Source organism: Physella acuta, unplaced genomic scaffold (genome assembly GCF_028476545.2).
Source record: "Physella acuta isolate Inbredline_101_S28 unplaced genomic scaffold, ASM2847654v3 ptg002125l, whole genome shotgun sequence".
NCBI classification, from domain to species: domain Eukaryota; kingdom Metazoa; phylum Mollusca; class Gastropoda; family Physidae; genus Physella; species Physella acuta.
The window spans coordinates 13,758-24,711 of NW_026733626.1; positions in this window are offsets into that span (position 1 = coordinate 13,758).

Here is a 10,954-nt window from a genome sequence, read left to right on the forward strand (position 1 = left end):
ACACCCTAATGCTAGAATCACGAGCACAGAGTTTCTTCCAGGCATCTCTTTGGGGGGAGGGCCAAGACCCCCCCCCCCCACGAACAAAATGAAATTTATAGAATTTATATAGAAAATATATACTTTTAACAGTGTCCGCCCCCCTAAGTAAGTCTACCGCCCCCCCCCCCCCACCGAATATGCAGGAATATACACCTATGCTAGAATCATGACAGTTGTCTAAACTAACTCTAAACAACATCGTGCTGTGTTTGTGAGGGAGGTGATGTGTGAACAGGAATATACCCCTAAGCTAGAATCTAAACAACGTCTAAACATAGTGTTGTGGGTGCACGTGAAGATTACGACGTAATTTCCGGTGCCATGCGACGCTCGTTAGGTATAAATGTCCAGCTTAGAGGCTTTAGCCGTTAGGATTTAGGTTAAGCCGCGCGTCATAGCGCCATGGTGGAGGCCACTGGCACCCACTGGCATCGGGTTAACGTTAGTAAGAGGATTAACGCCTGAGATGAGGGGGGGTAATACGACCCATAACGACACATGAGTTCATTAAGTGGATTTGGATTACATCAGTTTGTGTAGCTTTTGTCAACTTAACAACAAGACTCCGGATGATGTGGAAACTATAAATATGGATTGTATATATATACATATATACATATATACATATATATATATATATATATATATATATATATATATATATATATATATATATATATATATATATATATATATATATATATATATATATATATATATGTGTGTGTGTGTGTGTGTGCGTGTGTCTATGTGTCTGTGTGTATGTGTTTATATGTGTGTGTATATAAATATATGCATATATACATCTGAGTACTTGTATCTTGATCACTTTGCACTTTTTGTATTACAGAAGTCCATTCAATAAAGTTCAACAAAGAAATCTTTCCAAACATTTTTTCTCAATTTTAGTATAAGCCAATCTTTGGTAAATTCTTAAAAGTACGTTATATCAGCAGTCTCTTATACAGTAACAACTAAATTCAGTGGCGTCCCTTGGTCGGGTGTCACCCGGTGCGGCACCCCCCCCCCCCCCCCGCTCTCGCAAAAGCTTTTTAAAGTGTTTACATTTAATACTAATGATATTCATCTATAGTTGGTTGTTAATACAGCTGGGTGTAGCATTGTTTTCTCTATAGTTTGCATGTTTACGTCATATCATCCCCCTCTCCCACTCCTTGTCGGGATCGTCATTATGTACGTAAAATACTTTTTAACTCTAATTAACCATCCACTGAACTGGCAAAAAACATTTATTCTACATATATTGCAATTTTGTCTTGTTGTCATCCCCCCCCCCCCCTAAATGGTGTCACCCGGTGCGGTCCGCACCTCCCGCCCCTGCCTCGCGACACCTCTGACTAAATTAACCCCTTAGTGATCAGTAACTATAACATTGACAATACCACAAGCCTTAACCCATACCCTAATGTTAGTCTTAACTACAATATTAACCTGTTGCCGAAAACGCATTTTAAAACTTAACTCTAAATCTAACCCTAATGATATTCAAATGTGTTGTTAAACGAAAAATAAATCAGTGTTTTTGTGATGAGGTGTGATAATGATTCAGTGAAAAAATAAGTTCAGTTGTGATAAAAATAAAGAATAAGCCCTCTTACCTTTTATATTCGTATCACACATTGATTGGTATATTATCAACCTTAGTAAACTTGACGTTTCCAAAAAGAAAGCACACACAACAATCTTAAACTTCCGTTAATCGCAATTGATCACGCACCATCAAGGGAGACTACAGCGAATGAAACTTAGATCTAAATCCAAAGGCGATGAAGCCGCTAGGACAGACAACTCCGTTTCAAGGAAAATAAACACTAAAAGCACGAGAGTTATCCTCTCTTGAGAGAATCCAATCCGCCAACATTTTCCGCAGCCCACAGCCAGTGATCGGAATTTTCCATTTGCTCGCTTTTTTTTTCCGGTATTATTTTTTAAATTTTTACCCGGGTTAAAAATAGCTCGGTAGCTCGGGAAAAGACCTACGATGCTACTCTAAAATAGCTGAGGTAGAAGTCGTTACGAAGCGACGGAGCGGGCTCTCCCCGTCCAAACGTTCGCCGGATGCCCCTGTGACGTCATAGCTCGTGCAGCTCTTCAGCCCGCGCGCTGGAGATTATTTTTTCTTCTCTCTATTCTTATCAATCGTTTTTAGGCTAATTTATTTCGATCTAACACTGTCCCGCTGTTTGTCTGAAAATGGCTTTATTTTCATCAATTTTTTGTTTATAGATTTTTTTTTGTCAACTCTGCCTTGAGGACAGTTAGTAAAGGTCACTCTTACCTCATTATCTTAATCTTAACAGAGTTGCAATTATTATTTTATACAGACAAATTATTCTTCTATGTCGACATTAACTATAATTACGCAGCGATATTAGTCGACATAACGCAACCACATAAACCGACATAACGCAGCCGCATTAACTGATATAATGCAACCACATAAAGCATAATAAAGCAGCCACATTAACCATCATGAAGCCACATTATCCATCATAAACCAGCCCAGTTGACCATCCTAACGCAATCACATTATAAAGTAACGCAGCTACATTAGCCAATTCACATCAAACACATCAACAGCATTAACTAGCCATATTAATTTAATACATGCCGTTGTTACATGTCGCCTTAGTGTTATTGTCAGGTGACTGGATCTGTCATCTTCACCCACACCCACCCCCACCCACCCACCCACCCACAAAATACCACACTGTATGTGTCATCTCCACCCACACCCACACCCACACCACACCACACTGTCTCTATGTATGATCTCCAACCTAACCCACATCCACACCACACCACACCGTCTCTGTCATCTCCACCCCACCCACACCACCCCACATCACACCACACCACACTGTTTCTGTCATCTCCACCCCACCCACACCACACCACACCACACCACACCAAACCACAGGGTCTCTGTCATCTCCACCTACACCACACCACACCACACTGTCTCTGTCATCTCCACCCACACTCCCACAACACCACACCATTTTAACTGACAGATTTAGATCTCCCTTTAATAATCCACGGGCACCATTCCGCACAAACTACACACCGCTAAGCCGCAACAACTGCAGTTCAACTCAGCTGCAACAACTCTTGACTTTATTTCCCCAACAACCTTACATCTACACGAGTTCCCTCCCCAACCTTCTCGCTACCCTAAACACAACTATATAATTAATTACCAACAATATATATGATAATGAATTACAGATGAATTTCATTATGCAGATTCCTGAGTATTTATCACAGTTACGCAAATAATTATAACACAAATATCATTAAGAACGACATCAATTTATACAGATGTTTCCCTCCGTCAATATTTCATGTGTATGTGTTTATTCCCAAGGGGGAGGGGGGGGGGGGGGCGGGGAGAGAAGGACAACGTATTGATATATATCGCTTTATATCCACGCAAGGAGTAACGATTTATTTATTTACTATAAATACTCGACCGTTCGTGCGGTATTATGTAGATAAACGGCCCCTGACGATTCGTCTACTTTAGCTAAGCCCGACCCTACCCATCTAAGCAAATAAACCCGGATTATCCCCCAATAGAAAATTCATATTCAATACACAAGCTGTTGGTTCAAGTCTTTATGTCGCCCGATATACCTACTTTGTTGTTGTAGGTTTTCTAAGCGAGGTCGGTATTGAATTTTTTTTTTTTACCTGGGAGCGATAGTCGAACTTGGGGTTGTTAGTAGAGTCACAAAGGCATTTCTTAGTGGAGTCACCATTAATTTTCTCAGTGGAGTCAAAACTGATTTAGTGGAGTCACCATAAGTAGACCCACCATTGGTCTTTCGTGCTGTTTTAAATGGAGTCACCATTGGTTTTTATAATGGAGTCACCATTGAATTACTTAGCGGAGACACCATTGGTTTTCTTGGTGCAGTCACCATTGGTGTTGTCACCATTGGTGTTTTAAATGGAGTCACTATTTGTTTTCTTAGTGGAGTCACCATTAATTTTGTTTTAATAGTAGAGCCACCATTGGTTTTTATAATGGAGTCACCATTGAATTACTTAGCGGAGTCACCATTGGTTTTCTTGGTGCAGTCACCATTGGTGTTTTAAATGGAGTCACCATCGACTTTTTAGTGCGGTCACCATCGGATTTTTTAGTTAATTCAATATCAGTTGTTAACGAAAAAAATAAAGTCAACATCGATTTTCCTATCATAGCCACCACCTGACTTATTTCAAAGCGAAAACATCTCCAGGTCTTTCTTTCTTTAAATATCTGTTCCTATGTATCACAGTTTTAGAACTCAAGACTCAAGTAAATCACCTCATCTATTTATTAACTTATAGTGAACCAAAATAATTGCCTGTTCAAGGCAATCGTATCTTACCTCACAACTTTGTTTTCGATAACGCAACACAAGGGAAGACAACTACTAGTATTCTCTTTGGCTTAAATTAAAAGGAGTTAATTCGTAGCAATACTTACCGACTCTTCGTCTTCTCGAATTAACTCTATTTAAAATATGGAAGTGTATAATGCGCTAAACGATGAATTCATATTCGTACTACTAGAAATTTTTATATCTGAAATACGTATTTTTTAAAGATTTGGTTTTCAACTTTAAGAGAATAGTTATCCTTATAATACAATCTAATATTTCTAGTGATGATTTCCTACAACACTAAACCTCTCTAACCTGTATCAGCCTCAACTCACCGGCAATGTAGATTACAAAAATCCTCTTTAATGTAACTAGTGAAATAATACCACAAATCTGTGTGAATGGTGAGCGCTAATGCAAGTGCTAATGTGTGCGTGTCAGCAAGTGTGTTATTTACACAGCACGGAGGCCAATACAATGAAATAAATGAACATATTTTTCTCGACCTGCTTTGATCAGTTAAACCACGGCGCATGGTCAATAAACTAGGCGTTAAATGCGTTTTAGTGTTTTTGTTCTTTGGTCTTTTAGTCTTCAGGTCTCTTGATCATTTGGTATTTTGTTCTTTGTTCTTTTGGTCTTTGAATCGCTTGGTCTTTGAATTTTTGTACTTTTGATCTTTTGGTCTTTTGTTCTTTTGATCTTTTTTTGTGTTTTTTTTTGGGTTATTGGTTTTTTGGTCTTTTGATCTTATGATCTTTTAGACTTTTGGTCTATTGGTCTTTCAGTCTTTTGAACTTTTGGTCCATTAGATTTCTGTTGTTTTTTTTTTTAATTTTTTTTTTACACTTTTAGTCTTCTGAAATGTTCTTGAGTTGCTCTTTTGGTCTAACAATTTTCTGGACTTTTGGTCTTTCGTGCTGTATTAATTTCAAGCTTCTGGGCCGTGAAAATAAGTTAAAGCTGTCAGTTTAGCTGTCAGTTTAGCTGTCAGTTTAACTGTCAGTTTAGCTTTCATCCATGATGCTATATGAGGATGTATTACTTATAGTGGAAGTTAAACTCAAACAGAGTTATTTGTCAGTGAATATGTCAGTCAAGAACTTGACATAACGTCAGCATCTGTCAAAACAGTGGTTCTTAACCTGGGTCCGATCGAACCCTCGGGGTTCAGTTTTTCAGTCTCAGGGGTTCAGCGAAGGTCAAGACACACACCCAATTAACGATCAGATTTTGTCAGTGCTGACGATAGAACTATTAAGAAGCGTTCGGATAATGCGCATATAAAACTAGCGGGGTCCGGTACCCCTAAAAAAAAGGTTAAGAACCATTGTTGTAACATCTGTCAGTCAAACACCTCATGTGACAATTGAAGCTGTCAATCAACTGGCATCAGCTGTCAATCAACGATCGGCTTAGGATTAATGCCCCGCCCATCAACGTGAAACTTTAGACCCGAGCTAACCATTTGTTACACAGCGATTGCTGTAAAATTAGATTAAAAACTAAATGCAACACGATTTAATCTAAAGCGAAGCAATATCATCAAAGTATTGATTACACCTATGTGATCTATGTTAATTCACGCAATTGCACCAATCTAGACGACATGAGGTTAAACACACTAATCAAGGAAATACCAAAAAAATAACAGCATAGGAGAATCTTATTTTATGCACGTTTTACATTTTCACACTTCATATGTTTAGATTTGACCGTTTTTTATACTTGAGTGGAAAAAAATATTCATCCAGGGCGGACACCCCCCTCGTCGTTCTACACCCCTCCTAGATCCGCCACGGAGTGAAATTGTTTATCTCTAAGGATGAGATGTCAGGAGAATGCGACAGTGCAATCACTCAACACCTGAAGATCTCGACACGTTACGTAATCGGCTTTTGCTATTAGCATCATCTTTTTGGGCGGTTATTTTTTTTTGAGTTGGATGAAACCCAGTCTAGGAAAACATGGGATGCTGGCGTAGACATTCCTGTACACCCCTTTTTAGGATAATAGGCTTATCTTTTTGTTTACACAGACTCAGCCAATTAGTAGAATTATAGGATTTTTTTTTTATCGTTGATTTTTTTTTTTTTTTTTTTTTTTTTTTTTTTTTTTAATTGTTGAAATATTTTGTTCATGAATCATTTTTTCAATAAGTTTTGAATCTATCATCTTTTAGCTAGTAAATGATGTATAAAATCTGACAAAACATAAAATGAAAATAGATTTGTAATGTAAATGTATATTAATGCAAAACAAATCAAATTGACCTAATACATTCTTCAACATTGATAAGTTTGATAGCGCTCTTGTGTTTTCTCAACTTTCTGAAACAAACATTTTACTTTACGAAATAAAACCGTTGCTTTAGTTAAAACTTAAATTCTGATTTTTGTTACGTTTTTTTTTTCTGCGCAAGGCATAATGACCCACGTGACATTTTAATGGCTAACATGACAGGTTAATCTGTCAGAAGCTTGACATGTCAACTGTCACGTCACAGGGGTTATACGTGTTGTCACCTGACTTCCAGAACAGCAGCGTCATGACATGAGCGAACAACTCTTCACAGACTTTACAAGGCACACAACTCTTTATAGACTTTACAATAATGTACAGAAAGTGAAATATGACATGAGTGAACATCTCTTCACAAACTTTATAATAATGTACAGAAAGTAAAACTTGACAAATCCACATAACCCTTTACAGACTTTACAATAATGTACAGAAAGTAAAACAAGACAAGGGCTTACCACTCTCAACTTATTTAACCATGATTATTTACAGAAAGTGAAATACTAGGACGAAATAAACCTGGTCTCATATAATAATTAATAGCCCAACGTTGACAGCTTCATAATTGTTTTTATTTGTTTAGCAGCCCTATTTCTCTCTATAATGTACGAGTTGGCGAAATCTCATGAATTGAGTAATTACATAAAATATTTGTAACAAGCTGACAATTACATTTTTACAACAAAGTGTTGGCTTTGAAAACATGTGTAAGTGTAACGGATGTTTAGTAATTATGTTAGTCTTAGTTCAAATCAGTTTAGAGTCAGAGTTAAAAATAGCGTTTGAATTCTGATCAACGTTTAATTAATAAATACTAAATGGGTATGACAGCCATCAAATACAAAGTGTTCAAAGTTTAGATTATTACATGTGTTTTTCTCATCCAAGTAAACTATTTAAAAAAATAATTCATCATCTCCTTCTGTAATGTTATGGTCGTCGATGTTGCAAGCTACAAGAACAAAACAAGCACCCTTCAGAAACGCGAACTAATTATTTTCTCACGAGTGCCGTCCCATTCTTCACAAAATACAAAGTAAAAAAAACTTTGCAGGAGATTACGTCCCCTGAAGGAACATCGTTTTATTAACTGTTTGATCTCCTCTTAATGTCGAGGATTTAATTACTTAAATTCGTCGAGCTGTTAGTGTCTTTAACGCCCTGATTATTAATTATTTTTTTTATAGCAAAATCAAATCTGAAAAATCTTAAATTTTCAAATTAATGAACATTTTTCTTGCACTTTCAATCTCACGATCAGCTTAATCAATGTGTTTTAATTAACGTCACATATTAGCTGGGTCAATGTCTTAGAAAAAATTAATTGTAGCCAAAACAAGTCATGAACTGATGCATTTAGCTGCATTGTTAATATAAAAATAAAATGACTTTATGTGCTTATTTGTCGCAATTAAATAGTAATGTATCGTGCACATATAGCCTACATATCTACACATTGCTTAATTTGGATTTATATTTACAACGTTGTTGAAATTTTTGTTGTTGATGGATTTGAAGACAGTCATTATGAAGGAGTTGCTTATAAATAAAAACCTAGTTTTGACACTAATCTACATCAGCAACAAGGCAACTAAACAAATCAAGTGCAAGTTGTCATATCAAATTGGTGCAGAACTATTGTTTCGTATCTTCAGCCGAAAAATCTTTTTCCGAGTAGTCACTTCATATCATACGTGTCTCCATTCGCATCCGCTTCTGATCCTGCTAAATTTGCAAAACATTTTCCAATCATTCGTTTGGTATTTTTAAATTGAAACGATATCCGATTTCATTTGATTAATAAGTTTGTCTTCCACACTGAAACAAATCCGTTCATGAATTGTTAACACTTTCGAGTTAACTTCAGCAATCTAGGATGAGACACGGCGGGTAATATTACATGTAATTTACCTTCTGAAGAAACATATTTAGTTTCTAAACCTGTCTACAGCGGAATTAATCTGACATTAATATGCCATTTTTTGTGCCTCACAACATAGACTCAACCAATTGATATTTTGATTAATACAATAAAAATCTAACGAATGCGGGGTATTTCGAGCAAAGAAATAAAACGTTACAGTTTTTGTAGTCACGCTATAGGTCAACCAAACCAGCGTCAGATAGTTATAAACATTTTAACGCCAACTTGTGTAGTGGTCAACTAGATCTAGTAATAGTTGCCAAAAGCAACCGTTTTGCTTGTATGTTTCATCCTCATCTTACCTTCTCTCCATCTTTGCCACCCCCCTCCACCCTTTCTCTGTATGTTTCTTATCTTCTCCCCATCTTTGCCAATCCACCCCATCCCGTCTCTGTATGTTTCCTCCTCCCTATCTACTCTCCATCTTTGCTAATCGCATCCCTAACCCCCTTCTCTGTATGTTTCCTAATCGTCTTACCTTCTCTCCATTGTTGCTAATCGCACCCCTAACCCCCCTTCTCTATATGTTTTCTCCTCGCCTTACTATCTCTCTATCTTTGCTAATCACCCCCCCCCCTTTATCTTAATTATTGCCCTATGACAACTCCAGAAACGGAAATGAGTTTTCTTTGTACACCTCGCTCAATCCCATTTCCGTGGCATTAAGTCATAATGATTTTCTCGAGGTCCTCGTGTTTCATCAGCCTCAGCTGTGTTAGACTCCATGTAGGCAGATATAAACAAGTGCTTAATAAACACCACATATAAAACTACCTAGCAACACACGAATAATATATATATATATATATATATATATATATATATATATATATATATATATATATATATATATATATATATATATATATATAGAACCCAGAGTTGGCCGTCTATGTTTCGATAATCTTGGCCGTCTTCGTTAATTGATACCTTAATATTGGCCATCTTCGTTAATTGATACCTCAATATTGGCCATCTTCGTTAATTGATACCCCAATCTTGGCCATCAAGGTTTAGCTAGTGACGCACATGGCCCAGCATTGACCTTCTATGCTTGCTGATATACTTTAGTCGTCTGTGTTAGGTTTATGGCTTTAGCCGTCTGTACTTGTTTAGATACTTTGGCCGTCTATGTTTGGTTTATGGCTATAGCCGTCTATACTTGTTTGGATACTTTAGACGTCTGTGTTCATTTAGTGGTTTCACTGTGTTGTTAGCGTAGTTGCCTTAGATGTGCTATGTGTGGTATATGGTACTCACGCTGTAGGTATGTAACTCGAGTAAGATAAGAGGTACTGTGGTTAAATAGAGGGGGAGGGGGTCAGAACTTAACACCTGACTTCACAGGAGGCTCGGCGGTTAGGAGCCGTGTGGAGTGGTGGGTTCGGATCCCATTTGGCTAAAACGACTCTGTCTTTTCTGTGACTATATCGTGTGCTTGCGTCTAACTTTGGCATTGCAATAATACTTTCTGTCTACATTGCAATGATTTGAGACGCACTGCATATAATATGCAACAACTGAACTTCATATTTTAGCTTGTCTATCCTTGACCTTTTGTTTTAAAGTTAGCTTTTAGAAAACCCCGACACACGGGAGTGCATCAAGGGACGTAATCTCCCCACTGTTGACATTTTGATGAGAGTTATCCGCCTTAGTCTGTCATCGCTAATTGACGGGGATTTGTTATGGTGAGAGCCGTCACACAACATAGAAGGTCGATTAGAATAGGCTTTTATTTTGTATGGAAGTAGAGTTGAGGTAAATAACATTGAGATCACATACTGGAGTTGATGTTTTACGAGTGCGAGCGCAGTCGCATAGCTAGAGCGTGGAGCGGCCGCCCCAGGCGCCAACGCTAAAGGGCGCCAAAAGGGCTAGAAAAAAACTAAAAAGCTCAATTTAAGCTGGGGTATTGAATTATACCAAAAGTTCAGAAAGTAAACGGCTACTAGGATTAAACACTGATTTAAATTATTTTCTACATCAGCTGTGTGGTACCTAGATAAAAACTTCTACGGGATATTGACTGGTAAAAAGTACCACCAACCTTTCCGAGTGAGGGAGGGGGGGGGGGGAGGCGCTTTATCACAAACTTGAAAACTATATAGAAATACGAGGGGCGAAAATGAATAAATATCCCGGGTGCCAGAGTGGGTCGTTACCCCTGTGTGGGGGTGGGTGGGGAGCGAGGAGCGGGGAATTGAGGTTGTTAACGGGAGGGGGGGGGGGGGAGGTTTAAAAATGGTGTCCTATATGTAGCTACTAATGATAGCGGTCTGTTCGCGACCTC